This window comes from Myxine glutinosa, chromosome 1 (assembly GCF_964187855.1).
Source record: "Myxine glutinosa chromosome 1, kmMyxGlut1.1, whole genome shotgun sequence".
NCBI lineage: Eukaryota > Metazoa > Chordata > Myxini > Myxiniformes > Myxinidae > Myxine > Myxine glutinosa.
This window is the reverse complement of record NC_136261.1, coordinates 61,379,796-61,403,283: the sequence shown is the minus strand read 5'-3', so window position 1 is coordinate 61,403,283 and position 23,488 is coordinate 61,379,796. Positions and strand designations below refer to the sequence as shown.

Here is a 23,488-nt window from a genome sequence, read left to right as displayed (position 1 = left end):
GATTAACATTGGAAAGGGGCCTACTCTCACATATACTAAGACATAACTATACTACAAATGAGGCTACATGTTGCACGTGTGACTATCTATGGGGGGCAAACCTTTAACCTTTATTAAGCAGCTCACTGTACAAATCTCAAAACCGTCGCAATATATATATATATATATATATATATATATATATATATATATATATATATATATATATATATATATGTGTGTGTGTGTGTGTGTGTGTGTGTGTGTACATATACCTGTGTGTGTGTGTGTGTGTATATACATGTGTGTGTGTGTGTGTGTGTGTGTATGTATGTGCGTGTGTGTGTGCATCTATTTATGCACTTTATCATGTGTGATGCCATGCACAGGGTAAATATGCGGTACAGTAAATATATGACATATCCCATTACTTGTATTTTATGAGTAAAAGTGTTTTCAAAGAGAGTAATGTGTGACCATGAAGCATGAATTATGAACCAAAGGAGGGACTAACAACACCCGCATAGAACAATGGATGCATCGTGAGTAATGGGTAAATTCTGGAGGAGCTTCGTCCTGATGGATTTACATTCAATCCTCAATCTCTTTGAAATGGTGAGAAAGTCAGGAGCCTCGAGTTGTTCGTTATGAAATGCTAACAGTACATATGCTTGCTTGGCGTTTCCGTATGAACACTGCACAACAGGAGTCGAGGCTCATGGAGGAGCAGGACGTTAGGAGGGGAGACAAGATCGAGATACATAAATCTGACCAATACCAGATTACCATAATCAGGTTATTACCGATCGTGAGGTCCACTAGCTCCAGAGACTATGTGTGTGTGTGTGTGTGTGTGTGTGTGTGTGTGTGTGTGTGTGTGTGTGTGTGTGTGTGTGTGCGTGTGTGTGTGTGTATATACACATCCAATGAAAGAGGTTTATATAATATATTACATATGATGTAGCCTTCATAATTGGCGATTTACATCACAAAAACTTTGCAGTGTGGTCTTGCAGGGCAACATATGGTTATGGTATGTGAGTGTATGTCCCAAAAACATGTTTCAGGTGCACAGTTTGTCCTAGAAAACACTTTGTGGAAAATTATATTTTGTTGCATTTTATAGCATCCAGTGTTGTCAAGGCCAAATATGGGTACAGAATATCCCAATTGTTTTTTCAAGTGTATTCCAGAAGAAATAATTGTCACTTTGTGGAAATATCAGCTCTTTAAGTTGCCCACCGAAGGGTGGCCAAGATGGGCACCCCTCGAGGATGGGAATGTTGTGCTCGTTTTCTCAATAATATTTACGTATACGGAACTTTATCTTCCCTGTGCTGCATGTCCAAGTTCCTCTTGCATGGGTTATTGAAAAAGTATCCCCCTCTGATCAGGATAGATCAAAAAGAGGTAAATGGAGGCTTGGAAATCTGCGCTATAACTTTTCCCACCTAACGGACGACGATACAGGAGGTCTACATTCGGATCGAATCATTTCTGATTGTCAGCCAGAAAACCCATGATACGACCATCAATCCAGCAATCGATTCGCGAGGATATCAAAGGATCAAAAATGTTTATCTTCCTTCGACAAACTTAATAATGGATTAATCTACCTTGCATTATATATACTAGGGCATGCCCGTACTATATCTATATCTAAAATTATATCCCCCCCTCTATTTACATGAAATGGTTTGGTCCATGAAATGTTTTGGTCCATTCGCAACGCAAAAGCGAACGGCGAACGCTTTACATGAAATGGTTTGGTCCATGAAATGTTTTGGTTCATTCGCAACGCCAAAGCGAACGGCGAACGGCTTGCGAGTACAGTGACAATCCCCCCGGGGTTTTTATTAGTTTTAAAACATCGTTTAACGCCAACATAGCGCCAACATAGTTTGCCGACGGGAAATAAATGAATACGCTCTCAAATGTGCCATCCGAGGCAGAGTGTGTCCTCCACGTTCGGCACACGCGATCGTTCGCTGCTCTCTGATTGGTTGAATCGTTTTTTGGACATAGCTCGGTAAGTAATTGTCCGATTAATATGAAACCTTGAAAAGGCACATCCTCGGGTCCCCAGCAATATACCTGGCAAGTTAAAAGTATATCGGACCCGTGGTTGTCGAGAAACAGCGGTCACAGACAAACAGACGTACAAACGTACAAACGTACAGACAGAGATTACTGGAATTATAGATAGATATATATGTTGTAGATGTTGGTGGTGGACTAAAAAATGGAAATCTCCATTTTGTGTGTGACACACATGACACACATGCATATATATATACACACACGTGCAAATATATACACACACATACACACACACACACACAATGCATACATATACATACACACACACAAACACACACACACACACACACACACACACACACACACATACACACACACACACACAGATATATACACACAAACATATACACACACATACACACACACACACACACACACACACACACACACACACACACACACACACACACACACACACATATATATACACACACACACACACACACACACACACACACACACACACACACAGTGAAAGTTGATCTTCGTTCGAATGAAGCACAAAGCTGCGGGGTGGCACCATTAGTCTAGTAGGAAGACTAGGTCCCCCTGCACCCCCCGGAGATATACTTCTAATCAGTGTTTCTAGATTGGAAACAATGTGTAGAAAATGACTAGCCATGGCCCCAAGCTGAAAGAATGTCCCACATACCATTTTTATGCAAATTACTGCTGCCATTATCAAAAAAAGACTAGGTCCCCCTGCACCCCCCCGGAGATATACTTCTAATCAGTGTTTCTAGATTGGAAAAAATGTGTAGAAAATGACTAGCTATGGCCCCAAGCTGAAACAATGTCCCACATACCATTTTTATGCAAATTACTGCTGCCATTATCAAAAAAACGATTTTTGACATATCTCAGCCAATATTGCAGATAATTGAAAAATGAAGGTGTCTAGACCCATGTTTTGAAGGGCATAGATCATGATAGAACTATTCATAACATGATTACATGTGTCTATGGTATACTAGTATGCTAATTAGTGCTTTATTTACAAAATAATCACAGTTTTACGAAATAATAGACTCATATTAAGGTCCGTCTACACAGACGTTAACACAAAGTTTTATTTTTCTAAATACCCTGTGAAATTCACCGAATGCCCTGTGAAACCTGGGATTCTTCTCCAGCTTTTTCAAGGGCCCGACTTTTCCCTTCCCTTTGAAGGCACTGGTGCAGTCTTCTCCGCTGAACACATAGTACCCCAGGAGAGTGGCACAGTAGTCCTCTCCCAGGGATTCTGCCAGCTCAGAGACGTTGACAAGTTGGCGATGCTTCCCTGACCCTGTATCCAGGTACACCGTCAGCTTGATGTTGTGGGCATGGTGGAGCAGGATCAGGAGGATGTCTGTGTCCGGTGTTCTGACTACAGCGTTCTTGTATCCGATGGTAGCAGCATGATGGAGGTACAGAACCACCCTGGTATCAGTCTCTTCCTGGTTGCTGTAGATCGTGGGGAGTTCACGTACCTCGACCTGAAACACAAAAAGGCACCGCATTTCAATCACCAGTCACTGCCAGTTTCAGTATATCTCCGGGGGGTGCAGGGGGACCTAGTCTTTTTTTGATAATGGCAGCAGTAATTTGCATAAAAATGGTATGTGGGACATTTTTTCAGCTTGGGGCCATAGCTAGTCATTTTCTACACATTTTTTCCAATCTAGAAACACTGATTAGAAGTATATCTCCGGGGGGTGCAGGGGGACCTAGTCTTTTTTTGATAATGGCAGCAGTAATTTGCATAAAAATGGTATGTGGGACATTTTGTCAGCTTGGGGCCATAGCTAGTCATTTTCTACACATTTTTTCCAATCTAGAAACACTGATTAGAAGTATATCTCCGGGGGGTGCAGGGGGACCTAGTCTTTTTTTGATAATGGCAGCAGTAATTTGCATAAAAATGGTATGTGGGACATTATTTCAGCTTGGGGCCATAGCTAGTCATTTTCTACACATTTTTTCCAATCTAGAAACACTGATTAGAAGTATATCTCCGGGGGGTGCAGGGGGACCTAGTCTTCCTACTAGACTACATTGGCTGAGGGAACTGTTGTGCCAGCTTTTGAAGTGCCCTCTCCTCTGTAGGTTGGAGCAGGAATTTGGCCATGGTGCCGGAGATAGTTCACCCACTCTTCCCAAAGACACCGTAGAATATTTAAGTTCCACCAATAATTCTGGCGGCCGGAACGTCCAGGTTGGCGTCCAACCGATGGATCGGCACACACATTGATGAATCGCTCTTCCTGTGAAACACTAGGATGCCGGTTTATTCCTGCGTCGGGATTCGAACCTAAGCTCGACTCAAGTGCGCGTACCTCTCAGCCGTCCTGCCAGCGGACGCTGAGCGGAAGAAGATTAAAAACAATGGGATTGAATCTGGAGAATTCCAAGCATTCCTGAGCTTTGGAATATCCTCCCCCTTGTTATTCCCTCCTCGGGCGGGGTCACGCGTGCCGAGGCGGGGCGGCATCGCCAGACCTGGGAGAGGGCGGGGGTGCACGGGGGTAAGAGCGGGGGGACTTGGAAGCAATCTTGCGCCGAAAGTTCCCAACAAGGGACCTGCATTGCCAGGACAGGAGAACGGACGAGCGAGCAGCGAACAAGTCGATTCTCTCCTCTCACCCATACACCGCCTAATCCATCGCTTCACAGTCCCTCGGGGAAGACCGCGAACAAACTTTGAACTCAAGTAAGTAACAAATGTTGAACTTTTTCTCGCTCTCATCAACCTCTCGAGCTGTTATTGTGTTCGCGAGGCCCCGTCGTGCTTTTAAAAGCTGCGTCATAACTTGTGTGAAGGTTTTACGTTTTTTCCCAGCAGCTCCAAAACAATTCGCCAAAAGTTTTGAATTCTTGCGAAAAGTATTTCTCTAGTTCTCCCCTGTCGCGCTGCTTAAAAGTGTTTTGGTGGGGGTGGGTTTGGACCCTCGTGGCACAAATGTTGGTTCTTTACATGACAAGATGCCAAAATTACATGCTATTACATGTCAAATGCCATGCCAATTACATGCCATGCCAAAATCAAGACTCTCTGCTCACCTTCACTCTTTCATTCCTCTTTTCTCCCGCTTCTGGAACAAACTCCCTCACTCCCTTCAATCCCACTCCTCCCTCCAGGTCTTTAAAACAGCTGTTCACCACCATCTCTTATCTTCCCCCATCCAAAACCTTGATCTTTTCTACCCCCGTTAATTCACACCAGATGCACTTTTCTGGAATACCGACTTCTTTCCTGGAAGTCCTAGCAGTGTCCATGTGTTTTATATCTCTCCCACCCCCACCCCCCTTCCCACGCCTCCTCCCCCCAAGCCCTCTACCTCCCACAGATCTCCCGATGTCCCTGTTCTCTACTGTTGTACTTGTGTTCTTCCCCCTCTCTCCCCATCTTCTCCCGCTCTTTATTTCGTCTTATGTGCCCGTTTTTTTTTGGGGGGGGGGGGGGGGGGGGATTAATGTTAGCTCTTTCACGAGCCTCGATCTTGTATACAAAAAAAACAAAAAAAACCCCTATGAAAACCTGTCAATGCCCAATTAGCATCCACACCTGATTGAATACCTATTTGCACCTCCTTCACTGAACGTGAACATTCGAATTCAGTTTGTAGAGGTACGGCCATTAGGACAGGTAATCTTTGTTTTAAAGATGTTTTGACGTCCAGAGGTTCGGACAGGCAGGACAGCCGGATTAATGTCGCATCTGAAGGACCACAAGCAGTCTTATTGTCAGATCCCAGGGAGGGACAACTTAAGAGCAAGTTACCCTTGAGCTAAGTTAACACTATATTTTGCAAGCATATTGAGAGGATTCCATTGATCCCATCTTACCTTCTGACGTCACTGATTAGTGGTGAGAAAATAGGTGAGAAAGGTGTGGCGAACATTATCGCCCAGAGGTAACCACACTCTCCTCTAAGCTGTCTAGCCTGGGTTCGAATCCTGATCCAGTTATAAACTGTCATCCCTGTGTTTCACAGGCAGGGTGATGCCTCAATGTGTGTGCCGTCCCTAGGATGGACGTTAATCTTGGAGTTCCATCTGCTGGAATTAGTTGGTGGACGCTAAATATGATCATGTAGCGTCCTCCGCAAAGCCCGGACCATGTCCAAGTTCAAAATTATTTCTCCAACGACTTAACCGAAGGCCAGGCCTAGCCAGCAGGTTCGTGAAAGACTTGGGGGAAAAATAACCCTCCCCACCTCCTCCAACCCCACATGAACATGGGCCGCTAAGGAAAGAAAAAAGTTTGAGAAAAGTAAGTGGAGAAGAGAGGATCTGGGAAGAAAAAGGATGTGATGGTAGGTGAGGAGGACAGGGAAAGAAGAAAATATACTGATGGGAGATAAGACGAAGAGTTGGGGAGGGAGGTTGCTCTGCTTTCTCCGTACGTAATATATAGATGAGCCATCTTTATTTTAAGATGAGTCTGTGTATTGATTTACTTCTGCCCAAGTTCTGGTCATGGATTCCTGATCAAGCCGATTGGCAGAAGCCGCTTGCGACAAACATTCCGTTTTGAGTAGGAATGACTTCGGTACCGGTATTCAAACGCCACCATTTGCCTGGAGTAGAGTTTGTGTTTGTTCGCCTTCTGATAAATAATGCTTCGCCGCAAGAACGAGAACCCAGGTCCGATTCTGTCTCCGCCGCAAAAACAACACGGCAGTGCTCCGCTTGCTTTTGCCGCCTGCGTTTTCCAAGAGCTTCAAAGGGCAGCACTATGCCCAACACAGCGATGGGCATTGAGAGTCGTGGAATGAACCGGTACTGTGTGCCTTCGGGTCGATGGGGGCGGTCCTTCCCATGCCTTATCCCATTCATACTCAAATCAGGCAGGGACACTCATTACAGGGTGTGGTGTCATAATTGGTCAGGAAAATGAAAAAATGAGATCAATTATTTCATGAAAAGAAATGTGTCCAAATACCTTTTAACAGTCGTTTCCATGGTAGCCCAGGAGCATTAGCCAAAAATGAAGGGGAAGACTAGAAGAAATTAGTAGAAAGCTGATTTTTTGCACAGAGCTCCAGAATGTCATGTGGATACTCACAGTACAAAGTCCCTCTCTCTCTCGGGTCATTTAATTTGGAGAGGATGATGATGAGGAGAGGAGGAGAGGAGAGGATTTGGATGAGGAGAGGAGAGGAGGAGAGGATGATGAGAGGAGGAGAGGAGAGGATGATGATGAGGAGAGGAGGAGAGGAGAGGATGATGATGAGGAGAGGAGGAGAGGAGAGGATTTGGATGAGGAGAGGAGAGGAGGAGAGGATGATGAGAGGAGGAGAGGATGAGGAGAGGAGAGGATGGAGAGGACATTGATTTAGAGGGTGATAACAGTGTTTAAGTCAGGAATAAGAAAAGTGACATTCAGTTAACACGGTACTGTCCAAAACACTAGAACATGTTGGGATGACTGGGATCAAAGAGTTGGCCTGCTTTTGTGTCGTATTGTAATTAAATGTCAAATCCCCATATGTTGTTTACCTCTTGCAGGCCTTGTGGTCACAATGTGAAACATTTTGCATTAAATAAAATAATAGCAAATTAAACTTATCATGATTTTGATGTTGTTTTTGCATTACAGCAGCGACAATTTTGTCAGCCATCTTGGATTATATCTACATATCATTATCTGAGGTCACTGAAATATATTCTATTAAAATCCTAGTGTGCTAAAACATATATTTAGCCACGAAAAGTACACTTTTATGAGCTTCTAGGCTGAAGTTATCCATATTTATGTATTTTCCATCCAACCGGCGGCCATCTTGAATTTTGATAATGCCACAAGGTGGGACTCGTGGGACTTTATATTGTGGGCATCCACATGGTATTCTGAAGCTCTGTGCAAAAAATCAGCTTTCTACTAATTTCTTCTTGGTCCTAACCTAATGCTCCTGGGCTACGGTGTGTCTCCTGCGTAATATCGTGGTGGTGGTGGTGGTGGTGGTTAGAGTATGGTCGTTTAAATTCGACCTGGACTTTAGTTCATCTATAAAAAGCAGAAAAATTTCACCTTTTGGAATGTAGGCCTATGTTGATGAATTTTCCATTTTTGAGGCAGTTTCGCGAATTTGTGGTGCTGCCCAATGCGTGCCAACTAACCAACCGATACCCAAAGCCAGATTTCCTGCCTCATAGATGTGTTGAGAATCAAAAATGGCAGAAAATGAGAGAACTCAAGAGGATTGATATGAAACCAACTAGGCTATTGAAATGTACACCTGTTAGGGGGGGGGGAGGGGGCTGCCCCCCCAAATAGGTATTTGCTTTCTTCTCAGAAACTACACATGCAATTCTGATGAAACTTAACCACAACCTTAATCACCCGTGTTGTCCGGAAATTTGTTCCTGGCATGTGATGTTTACATGCTTTGGAAAACATGGCATTACAGTAGACCCCTATTGACGAGCACCTTGGGAGCAAGCCATTTATAGAACAGCGTCCTGCACTGGGTGCGTACCCGTCCTGAGTAATTCTATACCGAAGGCATAGGATAGCGGATAGCTTCCGCTGTGATGGGATACTTGTGCCTCCTAATCCTTCCGTATGCAGCACAAGGCTGCAGGTAGCATCAATGGCTGCGGGCACGGTTGTAGGCTGATGCAATTCCCCCTTTCGGTTAGAGTAGGGAATTGTAATTTGTCCAGGGTGCCACCTAAAGCTCGCCTAATCTTCACGAAGGACATGGGACATTTAATGTCCACCAACTGTTGCTGACAGATGGGACACCATCTGAGAGACGGCATACACACTACAGGTGAGTGTCTGTACGTCTAGTTCGAGATTCAAACCCAGGCTAGCCGGCTTAGAGGTGAGTGTCTGTACCTCTCGTCTAGGCAATCCTGCCAGCCCTGTGTGGTTCTGCAGCTGGAGGATAATCTTGAAAAAGTGATGGATCATTTTTTGTAATCTGCTTTACAAGTTCAACAAGAAAAAGAACAATCAGAGATTGCAAACCCTCGCCAGGATGTATTTTCAGTGGTTTTTTAAGGCTTTTGTGTGAAAACAAATATGGCGGCCGAACCACGTGACCGATGACGTCATCATTTTTTTTTTCTCCACCAGTTTATGCCGACATGGCGCTCAAGAAATTTCATCTTTATAGGATGAAGTTTTGTACTTGTCGAATTATGACGTCATAATAGAGGCACCTATGACATCATCATTAACATATTTTATTCCCAATGGACAGTTCTTTACAATTTTGTCATGTCTCAAGTTTTTCTATTCAGCGCTTTCCGAGATATGGAGGTGCAAAGTTTTTCGATTTTTCCAAGATGGCGGCCGAACCACGTGACCTATGACGTCATAATTATCTTTTTAAAATTCTGCAGGTGAAGTTGCACCTATGGTGAAAATTTCCTGTCAATCGGACCAACGGTTGTAGAGAAAATCATATTTATTCTGTGCGGACAAACAAACAAACAAACAAACGGACTCAAATGCAATACCCTCTCCTCTGGCGAGCGTAAAAATCATTTGGTACTATGAAGAAAAGCCAAAGGGAAATTTCAAACCTTTCTCCCCAAAAGGCAAATTTTACTCCGACTGAGCCAACTCGCTTAATCTCGAAGACGTAGCGGATGCTCAGATACACAGAACTAGGGTGTTTTGTGGATCTTTCCCAAATACCTTGAGGCCAAGATTGTATGATCTGAGCAAAGCTGTATTTAAGCTTATAAAATGAGCTAAAGGCGATTAAGTTGCATCTAGATATCTGATACTGCTTGTGACGCGCGCTTTTGAGACTTAAAACAGTACCATGATTGTACGTGGGGCGTTCAAAACGTTCTCAGAATGAGGTACAGTGTCTACAGAAAGTATTCGCACCCCTTGACTTTTTCACATTTTGCTGTTACAGACTGAATTTAAAATGGATTAAATTTAATTTTTTTGTCAACGATCGAAACACAATACCCATAATGACAAAGTGAAAACATGTTTTTAGAATTCTCTACAAATTTATTGAAAATGAAACACAGAAATATCTAATTTACATAAGTGTTCAACCCCTTGAGTCAATACTTCGTTGATACAGCTTCAAGCCTTCTTGGATATTTCTGTCTCAGCTTTGCACATCTGGATTTGGGGAGTTTCTCCAATTTAGCCTTGTAGATTTGCTCAAGCTCAATCCAGTTATATTATAGGGAGCGCCGGTGAACAACAATCTTCAAGTCTTTCCACATATTCTGAATGGGATTCAAGTCTGGGCTTTGGCTGGACAACTCAAGGACTCTCACATTCGTGTTCTGAAGCCATTCCATTGTGTTACGGATTCGGCACTTATTATTATTATTATTGTGGGTTCTAAGTATTATGGGTATTGTTGTTTAAGGGAAATGGTTATTGTGGTTAAAAGGTTAAAAGCGCTCATGGTAAAAATGAGACAGGAAATCGGATCGTGACCCGGAAGAAAAAGGCGTTGAAGAAGAAGAAGGCAGAGGACAGTAAAAGACTTGCCTTGAAGCTCTGTACGGAGCGTGGTTGGGCGAACGTTGCAAGTGGACTTTGAGACCTTGAAAGGAAGTTCGAGCGATAGGTGATATCGCCGGAGTATTGTGGAGCCTGCGTAGACGGGTATCGGCATTGAGATTCTGGAGAATCCTTGCCTAGAACCTCTGGCTCGAGTGAGGGCCGTCCGCCATTTCGCCCCCGCGTGCTACCTTCATCGGAAAAGGTTTTTGTCACGTCGGTTGGGCTTATCCTCCAGTGGTTTGCCGGGAACAGCTGTGCAATAAAGTGGCGTGTGAAGATTGCACTGCGGTTCGCTGATTGAACGGTGCAGGTGCACGTCTGGATCACGTCTTTGGGAGTTCCCTTTCTACCGCAGGTTTGCTGGGTGTTGGACCACGTGACTTCTGTGTCGCTTCGACCGTCTATGCGGACATTGTTCCAACGATTGCCGGAGCGCATCAACTTCGCCTTGGAGGGCTATAGAGACATTGAGGAGGGCTCGGTTCCATTTCCTGGGAGTGCCGTGAGTTTGGGGTTACCATCTTAAGATATTGATTGTAGGGTTGATTGCCACCATTGTTGTATGGTTCTTTTTGTGTGCTTCTAATATAATATTTGTGCATTGACAACCAAGGGTGTGGTTTCCTTATTGATTTGGATTGTTTCCTTTGAGGGTTTCATGGATGGTTTCATTAGTGGTTGATTTCGACACGGAATAACATCTATATCTTTCTGCCGGGGTTCCTCTCGGGGTTCGGAGGTTACCGAGACCAGGAGATTGCAGAGGACCCCGTAACAATTGTTGCTCTGACTATGTTTGGGGTCATTGTCCTGTTGGAACATACATCTTCACTGCTATCTAAGATCGTTTGCACTCTGAAGCAGGTTCACCTCAAGGATTTGCCTGTATTTGACTCCATTTAATGTTCCCTCGATTCTTAGATGTCTCCTAGTCCCTGCCACTGAAAACATCCCCATAGCATGATGCTGCCACCACCATGCTTCACGGTTAGAGATTGTGTTAAATAGGTGATGAGCTGTGCTCAGTTTCCAGCAGATGTATCGCTTTGCATTCAGGTGAAAGAGTTAAATTTTCGTCTCATCAGACCACAGAATCTTTGCCTCATGCTCTGAGTCTTTCACATATCTTTTTCTCAGGAGTGGCTTCCGTGTGGCCACTCTCACATAAAGCCTAGATTTGGGAAGTGCTGCAGAGACTGTTGTCCTTCTGGCAAGTTCTCCATCTCAGCCAAGGAACTCTGTAGTTCTGTCCGAGTGGTTATTGGGTTCTTGGTCACCTCCCTGATCAACGTCCTTCATGCTTGGTTGTTCAGTTTGGTCAGACGGCCAGCTCTAGGAAGAGTCTGGGTAGTTCCATATTCTTTCCATTTCCGAATGATGGAGCTCACTGTGCTCTTGGGAACTTCCAACACTAGAAATTGTTTTATACCCTTCCCCAGATCTAGGCATCCTCACAATTCTATCTTGGAGTTCTACGGACAGTTTTTGGACTCCATGGTAGAGATTCTGTTCTCACGTGCACTGTCAACTGTGGGACCTTCTATAAATATAATAATAATAATAATAATAATAATAATTTAAAAAAAGGCAGTGTCTGTCCGTCCAGCTGTCTCCTCCATAACTCCAACACCATGAAACCTAGCGGCCCCAAACTTTGCATGCATACACCTGGACCTCCAACGGATTGCTAGGATGAAAACTGGGTGTTTGGGTATGTTATAACATCCTTTTTGAAGATGATTAACGAGGTGCTAATAAGAAAAAAAGACAATTTGGTGGTGTACCAATATGGCGGCCCACAATCCTTGTCATCCCACTGCACCTCGCTGGGTTCTTAAGCCGCCATTTTGTTTCGGCCTACTCAAACGTGCCTTGCCTTGGAAACACGATCGACGATCATTACATAATTGAAGAATATCATCAAAATCTGGATTCGGATATGAGGATTGGGTGCTGTAGACCTCCAAATCTGGAGTGAAATCTGACAAAATTTACTCTATCTAGCGATTGGTGAACGCTGTTTTTGCAAGCCATGGCGTTACAGTAGACAGAGCTCACATTTTGTGCGATATACTAATAGTGCTGTCCACCCGGAAAACATTGCTGCTGAGCTTAACACGACTGTGCACGTATGGGTTTGGGAGGCCCTGGCAGCTTTTCGTTTTTGAATAACTTTATTATACAAACGTCGATTTGCATGACCTTGTCTGTATACTCCTAAAAAGTTGTGACATGAGAAAATTCGTTCAGTTTCGATAGAACATTTAAAAAATCGGGGTGGTCTATCGGGGGGATGGCTTGTACCCCAAAATAGTGTTTGCTTTTTTCTCAAACCTGCACACACAATTTCGATGAAACTTCACCACAACCTTCATCATCCGTGATGTACCAATATCTGTTCAAGGCATTGGAAAAATTGGGGTCTGAGGAGGTACACAGGGTGGGAGGGGGTTGCCCCCCAAAATAGGTATTTTTTTGTTTGTTGATTTAAAGTCGTATGATTATGTTAGTATGATTCTACATGCTGCCCTGTCTTCTAGCAACCATTGGAATTGGTTTAAAATACCTTTAGTCAGTGCAGAATACTGTTTATTTTACCAGGTGAGCGCCAGGAGTATTGCCCCTATTCTTCCTCGATATGCCACTGCTCCAGTGTACTTGCGATCTGTTTTTAAAATTCCCTCCAGATGATGGACCCAGATTGCGTGGATCATATTCCCGTCAGGAAGCGACTCATTGTTACCCGGCAACGCCCGGTACTTTTGCTAGTATATCGATAAATCAGAAGAAATTAAATAAGTCGTGGACGTAGCTTCAACACGGTCGATCTTTAATTTTCGATAAGCTTTCGACCTACAGGTCGAAATTCTTAGTCTTCTCGAGTTCAACGAGTCAGAGTAGAACTCTTTCGTGTATCTATGCGTATATATATATATATATATATATATATATATATATATATATATACACATATATATACACACACATATATACAGTATACACACATGGGGAAAGTATTTTTTTAGCAATTATTTATCCTACACTGGTATATTGAAGGACTGTTAGGATAGCCTACAGGTATGTGGCATTCATCTGAGCTCTCTAGCCTGGGTCCGAATCTCCATCCAGCTATAAACTCTCATCCTGGTGTTTCACATGCAATGCGAGGCATCAATGTATGTGCCCTTCTTGAGAAGGAGGTTAAACCAGAAGACCCATCTCCCAGCATTGGTCGTTGGTGAATGTTAAAACTGCCTCGGTGTCTTTCATGAGGACTAGGCGACTTACCGAAAACAAATTACCTGAAATGAAGACTACTCACCTGAAACAAAATACAAATTATTGGCCAAATTGTCTCGCAACTCATACCTGCTAAGTGTGACGAGTATGCCAATACCTGTAACGTGAGTTGAGTAGAGGATGATGATGATGATGGTGACTATCACCATCATCATGAAGATATTTACTGACAAAATAAGTTGGCGTCTTGAATTGTACAATTGTATCTCGTTCCAATAACATTTTGAACACTCCATTTAAGGTTTGTTGTTTTTATCCAAAACGTTTGAAAGTCAACATCGCAAGGGGAAAACATGGTTTCATTGGACGCATTCATCCAAGTCGTGAGTCATCATGCATTGCAAAGGGAAGAAATAATTTCAGAATCAGATATGTTAACATCATAGGTACAAATATCACTGGGAAAAAAGATGCAAAATCCAGAGATCAGAAAATTCGAAGCTTTCCAGGTGGAGTGAATTTCAAGGGGTTTTAAATTAGAGAAGAAGATTTTGCGAAGAGGAAGGGAAGGGTTAATTTGCAGGACTAGGAATAGAAGGGGAAGGAAATTAGGAGAGGAGATATAAGTAAGAGGAGGAGAGGGAGGGAAAGAGATGTTTGGAGCTTATACGGATAAATCACACGAATGTTTCGTACATAATACGTAGATAGCTCTGTAATGAAGGCAATACTTTGTGGAGCAGTCCGAACAGACACTGCCAGATGATTAATTCTTTTAAAATCATTAATTATTTTTAATCTACCAAAAACAAGACCAATAGTCTAACAACGGCGTAGCCGGTCTTGGATCTGCTGTCCCCATGTCATGTGACCAGATCCTCAGCTCTGATTGTTGGACATTTGTGAGAGACACACATACATACACCAGACGGATAGACAAACGCTGTTCCAGACGATGAGGACTTCCGGTTCCTCGGGCGAGTGAGGCGTGCTTCGAGCTCTCCACGGCATCGAAGTTTTAGTGTTTTCCCATTCTTGTCTTTGTCAAATTTCCACTGGTTATTTTGCTGTGTACGTGTTATTGTGTGTTTCTAGTTGGTGTTGGTTTGTGGTTCGTGCAAACTTGTGTGTAGTTAATCGTTTTCTGAGTCGTACCTCGTGCGCGGCCTGGTGACTTGGGGCTTCCCTCCCCCCTTCGGTGTTTTGTCGGTTTGGGTTATTTCCTCCGCTGCATTGCTTGTTTCTTTTATTTTGTTTTCTCCCCCTCACGTCACGTCCTGAGACAAAGAATTATATATTGATTCTTTCTCTCCTCCCGGACACGTGCTTGTTCGCTCTCCTCCTCGTCTCGGCTTGTGCCTCGCCCCCTGTATCTCGTTTTCTTCCGCCTCTGCTCCTTCTTTCTCAAATCCACGTTCTCGCTTGGAGACTTTTCCCGGATTGTTTTTTCATGGTTCTGTTTGGATATTGTTGGAATATGTTTAAACCGCAGCCGTGATGCTGACGCCCCCCCCCCCCCCCCCCCCAGAATTTACATGTTTTAAACGTTTCCCAGTGTATACCCTGGTCAGAATAGGTACACCGTATCCCTGCGTGTCGTAAGAGACGACTAAGAGGGTTGGCGTCAGGAAGGGCATCCGGCCATAAAAACATTGCCTCAAAAAAGAGAACCATGACAATCACAAGTACATATGGGCAGGGTGCAGCCCGAAGTGGAGATCGGTTTCTGAGGTTTGGGACATGGAATGTGGGGACAATGACAGGGAGATCAGGAGAAGTGGTGGAAGTATTGGTCAGAAGAAGAGTGGACATATGTTGTGTGCAAGAGACGAGATGGAAGGGAAGTGGTGTGAGAATGGTGAAGGGTAGGCAGGGACAGAAATACAAGTTTGTGTGGCAAGGGTGCCCGGAGGGCGTGAATGGTGTTGGTGTCCTGTTTTCTGAGGAGTTTGTAGACAGTGTGGTGAGTGTGACTAGAGTGAGTGATAGGTTGATGATGGTGAAAATGATGATTGGAAAGCTCTTGGTGAACGTCATCTCGGGATATGCTCCGCAGGTTGGTCGAAGCGATGAAGAGAAGGACAAGTTCTGGTGTGCGATAGAGAAGCTGATGGAAAACGTGAAAGATGAGGAAGTTGTTGTGGTGGGAGGAGACCTGAATGGACATGTGGGAAGGAGTATGGATGGTTTTGAGGGAGTTCATGGGGGTTACGGATATGGTGTGAGAAATGGAGAAGGTGAAAGGATTTTGGAGTTTGCTGATGGAGCTGATTTGTTGATTTGTAATACTCAGTTCCAGAAAGAGGACAATAAGCTTGTTACATACATGTCAGGTGGGTCGACGACAACTGTTGACTACCTGATGGTGCGTCGGCGAGATAGGGGGCACCTCCGGGACACAAAGGTGATCCCGGGGGAGGAGGCTGTTTCACAGCACCACTTGGTTGTCTGCGACATAAGGGTGAAAGGTGCAAGGAGAGCTCGGCGGGTGAAGTACCAACCGAGAATGAAGGTGTGGAGGTTGAAAGAGGTGACAGTAAGGGAGGCATTAAAAGAGAGGCTGAGTAGGGTAAAGGATGATGTGGTTGAGCTTGAAAGTGGTTGGATGTCAATGAAAGCTAGTCTGTTGGGAGCCGTTGGTGAGGTATGTGGATGGACAAAAGGACCACCGAGGCACTCGGAAACATGGTGGTGGGATGTTGAGGTTGGAAAGAGGATTGACGAGAAGAGGAAGAAGTTCAAAGAGTGGCAGAAGGCGAAGAGTACGGGAGCAGAAACAGCAGAGCATGAAAGTTATAAGGCAGCCAGGAAGGCTGCAAAGAAAGAGGTAGCAAAGGCGCAGGAGGCATGTAGGAAAATGTTCGGAGAACGCTTGGATTCGGAAGAGGGTCAGAAAGCGGTATTCAGGATTGCAAAGCACATAGCGAAAGAGAGGTGTGATGTGATGGGGGTGAGTTGCTTGAAGGATGAAGTGGGACAAATCGTTGTCGACCCAGATGGAATTAAAGGAAGATGGAAATGATATGTGGAAATGCTGTTGAATACAGAGAATGAATGGGATGGCAACATAGAGAGTAACCCAGTTTTAGGACCGGCAGAGAAGATAACTGAGAAGGAAGTTGAGGAAGCGATAAAAGCAATGAAGAGTGGAAAAGCGGGAGGGCCGACGGGAGTTGTGGGAGATATGTTGAAGGCAGCAGGAAGTTGGGGGTGTGAAGAGAATGACAGAGATCTGTAATCTGGTGGTGAAAGAAGGCCGCATTCCAGTGGTTTGGGAACTGAGTACCCTCGTCCCTCTATACAAGGGGAAAGGTGACCCTCTGGAGTGTGGCTCGTACCGAGCGATAAAGTTATTGGAGCATGGAATGAAGGTATTGGAAAGGGTGTTGGAGAGGAGGATAAGGAAGAAAGTGAAGATCGACGAAATGCAGTTTGGATTTATGCCAGGAAGAGGAACGACAGATGCGCTTTTCATTGTGAGGCAGTTGCAGGAGAAGTACATGGATAAGAGGAAGAAGTTGTTTTTTGGGTTTGTTGATCTGGAGAAAGCATTCGATAGGGTTCCACGCAAAGTATTGACATGGGCATTGAGGAAGTTAGGAGTGGAGGAATGGTTGATCAGAGTAGTGATGGCAATGTCCAAAAGAGCACGCACAGCTGTAAGGACGAAGGACGGGAACAGTGGTGAGTTTGAGGTGAAGGTGGGAGTGCATCAGGGGTCGGTACTAAGTCCACTACTATTTGTAGCTGTGATGGAGGTGCTGGCTCAGACCGTAAAGGAGGGTTTACCGTGGGAGTTGTTGTATGCAGATGATCTGGTGTTGATTGCGGAAAGTATGGATGGACTGAAGGAAAAGATGAACAAGTGGAAGGAATGTATAGAGACAAAAGGTCTGAAGGTGAATATCGGAAAGACAAAGGTGATGGCAAGTGGTAAAGCATGTGGTGAGGTGGAAAGAACTGGGAAGTGGCCGTGTGCTGTGTGCAGGAAGGGTGTCGGAGTGAACTCCATTCAATGTATAATGTGTGCTGAGTGGGTTCATCAAAAATGTAGTGGTCTGAGAGGGTCATTAACCAGTGTGGCAGCTACATTCAAATGTAAGGTGTGCACAGAGGGAGCTGCAGATGGAGGAAATGTTGAGTTGGATCTTGGAGATGGCGTGAAGCTGGAAGGTGTGAAAACATTTTGCTACCTCGGAGACATGCTGAATGGAGAAGGTGGATCAGACTCGGCAACGGTTGCTCAAGTGAGATGTGCATGGAAGAAGTTTCGGGAACTGAGTGGCGTGCTGATGAGGAGGAGAGTGTCGTTGAAGCTGAAGGGAAAGGTGTATGCTGCATGTGTGAGAAGTGTTATGATTTATGGGAGCGAGACATGGGTAATGAACGTAGAGCAGCAACGAAGGCTGGAAAGGGTGGAAATGCGAATGGTTCGATGGATGTGCGGAGTATCGTTGAGAGAGAGGAAGACAAATGATAAATTGCGAAAGATGATGGGAATATTGCCTGTGATTGATGCTGTGAAGAGGAACAGGTTGAGATGGTTTGGTCATGTATTGAGGAAGGATGAAAGTGACTGGTTGAGAAGAGTGATGGAAGTTAATGTAGAAGGAAGTAGAGGACGGGGAAGACCGAGAAAGACTTGGCTAAAGATGGTGGAAGAAGAAATGCGGGCAAGGGGGTTAACAAGGAGAGATGCAGAAAATAGGGCAAAATGGAGAAGATTGTCATGGGGACCGCAAGGCTAACCCCCGCTCTAGCAGGGAACATGGCCTTAAAATGCATGTTGTTGTTGTTGTTGTTCCAGACGGCATTGCCCTATGGGTTACGCCGTAAAAATATGGCTGATGAAGCACGTGACTGATGACGTGATCGATTAATTTTTTCCTCGACCAATTTATCCCTAGATCACGCTCAAGAAATATCATACTGAACGGATCAAGCGTTCTATTTGTCGATTTATGACGTCATAATGAATATCATCATTCATATCTGTTATTCCCCATGGGGAGTACTTTACAATGAGCTACCTTTCAATTTTTTCCATGGAGCAGTTTCGGAGAAATAGATGTTCAAAATATTTCAGTTTTTCCAAAATGGCACCCGTACCACATGACATATGAAGTCATAATTATCTTCTTTTTTTTTAAACAGGAGGAGGTGCTCCTATTTTGAAAATTCCGGGTCAATCGGATCAACGGTTGCACAGAAAACGAATTTTAAAGAGATCGAACCCGCAAATAGTTGGCGGAAGGTATATGCAGTACATACATACACCGACCGGACGGACAGACAACCGCTGCTCCAGACGGCATGCCCTACAGCCTACGCCGTAAAAAAATGTACACAAAGTCGAGGCTCGTGGAGGAACTAGAATACTAGAACATAGAATGGATCAGGACGTAGCAGAAGAAAAGGGACAACAGAAAAAGGGGAGTAGGGGGAGTTGGAGGAAAAAGAGGAGATGGGGAACACACCAACACAGGGATGAGGGACAAAATAGAGGTAGACTTGAAGAATGAGGGATAGGGGTGGGGGTTACACGGGGTGGAGAAGATGGATACAGAAGCAACCTCTTAGGAAGGTAAACTGAAAACCTGGAAAAAGGTGTACCTTGAAGAGTGTTAATGGGGGTAGAAAAGATCATGGCTTTGGATGGGGGATGATCTGAGATGGTGGTGAATAGCTGTTTCGAAGACCTGCCATAAGAATTTAAATATGACATAAGAATTTGTTTATCTCCAATGTACATATAATTCCTACCTGCCATATGTTTGATAGCTCCTCAGGTGTGAATTAAAGTCTTGCAGAAGTTTGCAAGTCTTGCAATGTTTACAATGATTATTTATTTTTAACAGCACAGTATGGAAAGTGAGGGAGCTGATGGGATAACTGAGATTTACCATTCTTGTGTTTTGAGCTTTCTTGTCTGTGCTCAATTTTTTTTTCTTTTTTTTGTATACTGAATCGAGGCTCGTGAAAGAGCTAACATTTGTTTCACAAACAAATCAACCAGACAAACAAAATATATAAAAAGAGGGAGCGGAAGACAAGATGGGGAGAGAAGGGGAAGCACACAAACACAACATTTGAGAGCAGGGAGAAGTGTGGGAGGGAGAGGGCTTGGGGGGAGGAGGCGTGGGAAGGGGGGGGGGGGAGAGGTAAAAAACACAAGGGGACCGAACTGGGAGTGAACTGGGAGGGAATTCCTCACCAGAACTGGGTAAACATGCACATTCGCAAAGAGCAGGCCATTGTATACCAGCACCTGAGCCAAATTGAAATTTGAGAAAGTGCCACTCCATCAGTACCTCAGCTATGCTACCAGATAGTGATGCCAACCTGCGGTCTCATGTTGCATCCAAATGAGCGAATGAATTGGTGGATGTTCAAACCACCATCCCCCACAGGTCCCTCTGGATCACCACTATGGTATGTCCTCCTTCTTGGTGTAATTTCCAACTTTCCATCGAGCATCTGTTCCTTCTCCACTCTGCCTGGCTCTGATCATTTTCTTGCCAAGGCTCGTACGGTCGGGCAGTGTCTCAAAGGTAGCGACTTGGGCCCAGTCCTTTTTCTCGTGGATATTAATGATCTCTCCGATGCTCATTTTAGTGCTATTTTCTTCTTTGCAGAGGACTCCACTGTAAACGATATAATTCCACATCCCATGCACTGGCAAGCCGTTAGCAAGCGGTAGCGCCCCCCTCTGCCGACGTCGAAAGGATCAGATTCTTTAAATCCTGGAAAATATCACCCCACTCCCATCTTTCCAGAAGGATGTTCAAATGAACCCAACTAGCTAATTCCTCAATTAACTTTCGGAACTGGTTCAGTGCCCCGAGCTTCTGGGCCTCACCCTCAGTTATGATCTCTCCTTTTCAGACCATATATATATATATATATATATATATATATCTGTGCAGTGTCTGTCCTGTCCTGTCCTGTGTTGTGTTGTCAATGAACTACTCCCTCAAACTTTTGTGAAATCGTAAATTGTGAAATCGTGAAATTACTTCTGGAATGCACATATCTCTCCCGTCGGTATATCCTAAGGGTATTTTTTTTGAAATTTTTTCCAATTTATTATTTATTATTTTGAATTATTTTGGGGAAAAAAATTCTTTTCAACTTCAATTGTTTATAAAATGTGATATCACGTATATTACAAATACATTTGTGCAAAATAATTGTTTGAATTATGATTGGTTTAAACCATGACAAAACGGCAACTTGGGTCCAGTCATTTTTCTATATATTCACACATCTGGGCAGTGTCTGTGTTGTCACTTAACGACTCCCTCAAACTTTTGTTTCCGTGGTTGTGAAGTGTTTTTAATAACGTTGTGGTGGTTTTGAATCACGTGGTGGTGAGGTGTTTTGAATTATGTGGTGGTGAGGTGTTTTTAAATGACGTGGTGGTGAGGTGTTTTAAAATCACATGGTGGCGAGGTGTTTTGAATTACGTGGTGGCGAGGTGTTTTTAAATGACGTGGTGGTGAGGTGTTTTAAAATCACATGGTGGCGAGGTGTTTTGAATTACGTGGTGGCGAGGTGTTTTTAAATGACGTGGTGGTGAGGTGTTTTAAAATCACATGGTGGCGAGGTGTTTTGAATTACGTGGTGGCGAGGTGTTTTTAAATGACGTGGTGGTGAGGTGTTTTAAAATCACATGGTGGCGAGGTGTTTTGAATTACGTGGTCGCGAGGTGTTTTTAAATGACGTGGTGGTGAGGTGTTTTAAAATCACATGGTGGCGAGGTGTTTTGAATTATGTGGTGGCGAGGTGTTTTTAAATGACGTGGTGGCGAGGTGTTTTGAATTACGTGGTGGCGAGGTGTTTTGAATTACGTGGTGATGAGGTGTTTTTGAATTTCGTTGTGATGAGGTGTTTTTAATACGTGTTTTATGGCTGTGAGGTGTTTTAAATTACTTGGTGGTGAGGTGTTTTAAATTACGTGTTGGTGAGGTGTTTTAAATTACTTGGTGGTGAGGTGTTTTAAATTACTTGGTGGTGAGGTGTTTTAAATTACGTGGTGGTGAGATGTTTTGAATTACTTGGTGGTGAGGTGTAATCGTCCCAAACTTCCAGTCTGCACCTACCCCTCCCCTATGTATGTGCTGAGGGGTTCTTTCTTGAAAAAAAAACATTCAACCTAAATCTTCAACCTAAATTGCTTATAAAATCGTAATATCACAAACACAACAAATACATTTGTGCAAAGTAATTGTTTGTATTATGATTGGTGTAAATCATGACAACACAGCAACTCAGGTACAGTCATTATCCCCAGCTAAAATAAGCCCGTTCCTCAGTAACGACGCTTGGTGAGGCGAGCGCAGCGAGCCAAGCCAAGCTAGTATATATATATATATATATATATATATATATAGAAGCTGCCAATCAAAGCCAGCCACAGATTGGCCTTCCTCCATCATGCCAAGTCCTTCTTTGGTATATCTGAACTTCCCACAGCCTACAAGGCCTTTGCCTCAATGGACTACTTGTTTCCCACATTGGCCTGCCTTACACCTTTCACTCCTGGATGCTGTGGAATCTAATGCTCTCAAAAATCATTGGTATCTCCTACAGGACCCACAGGACTAGCTTCACTCTCATCAAAGATAGGTTGATGGCTTCACTTTTTGTCGTCCACCTCTCTTCAGATCCTGCTCTATCTGCTCCTTCATATCTCTTTCCCCTATCCAATCCCTCCATGGCATGGCAGATAGGTGAAATATTTGGGAGAATTGTGCCTTTGAGGATACAAGCACGAGAGTTGGCACACAGTTAGAGTATGCCCTAAGAAAGATATTTGGCTGTAGGGCCATCGCAGATTTGTCCTGTGACAACAATGGAGGCCATTTTTTAAAAAAGGACAAATCTGCGAAGCCCCTATAGCCAAATATCTTTATTAGGACATACTCTGACTGTGTGCCAAATGCCATGCTTGTATCATCAAAGGCACAATTCCTGCACCAACCTGCCATACTACCACTCTCACATGTTCTTCCAGCAACTACCATCCCCTAAACTTATTAAACTTGCCAAGTTCAGGCGTTCTACCTACTTCCACTCCTTTGTTCCTTTTCTCAATCATCTGTCCTTCCTCAGTCTGGGCAATCCCACCTTTCCCTTCAGGGCATCAATGTGGCAGTTCAGATCACCTCGGTTCATCCTGAATCCCTGCTGACCACCTTTCCAATCCTCATTAACCTCCTCTTACCTCTCTCCACCTTTTCATTCATCCCGTTGTTGCATCCATGTGTTGTCCAAACGACCCCATTGTCAACGTTTTGCCTTCTACCCTTCGTCACCTCGCGCTTGCATTACATGAGCCTCGACTTTGAGAAATAGAAGGATTATTTTAATAATAGAATAGAAGGATAATAGAATAATATAGAATTAATAATAGAATAATATAGATATATAGAATTATAGAATAATATAATTATTATAGAATAATTATAATAATAATTATATAATAATTATAATTAATAATTAATTATAATTATAATTATTAATTAATAATAAATAATAATATAATAATATTATTAATATTAATTATTAATATTAATAATAATAATAATATAATTATTATTATCCTTCTTAGTGCTATTAATTATTCTAGAATTATAGAATAATATAATTATTATAGAATAATTATAATAATAATTATATAATAATTAT

The 23,488-nt window shown here is 43.5% G+C and overlaps 1 protein-coding gene across 2 annotated transcripts in view; it reads left to right on the top strand.

Annotated features, from left to right (window-relative positions):
* Positions 1-4,414: 4,414 nt before the first annotated feature.
* LOC137424551 (tetraspanin-4) overlaps positions 4,415-23,488 on the top strand; it is a 430,033-nt gene continuing 410,959 nt past the window's right edge. Inside the window, exon 1 of one of the 2 annotated variants that reach the window (XM_068112126.2) lies at positions 4,415-4,771. The gene's annotated coding sequence lies outside the window, so the exon portion shown is untranslated. The remainder of the gene's footprint in view (positions 4,772-23,488) is intronic. The other variant, XM_068112134.2, reaches the window with a different exon arrangement.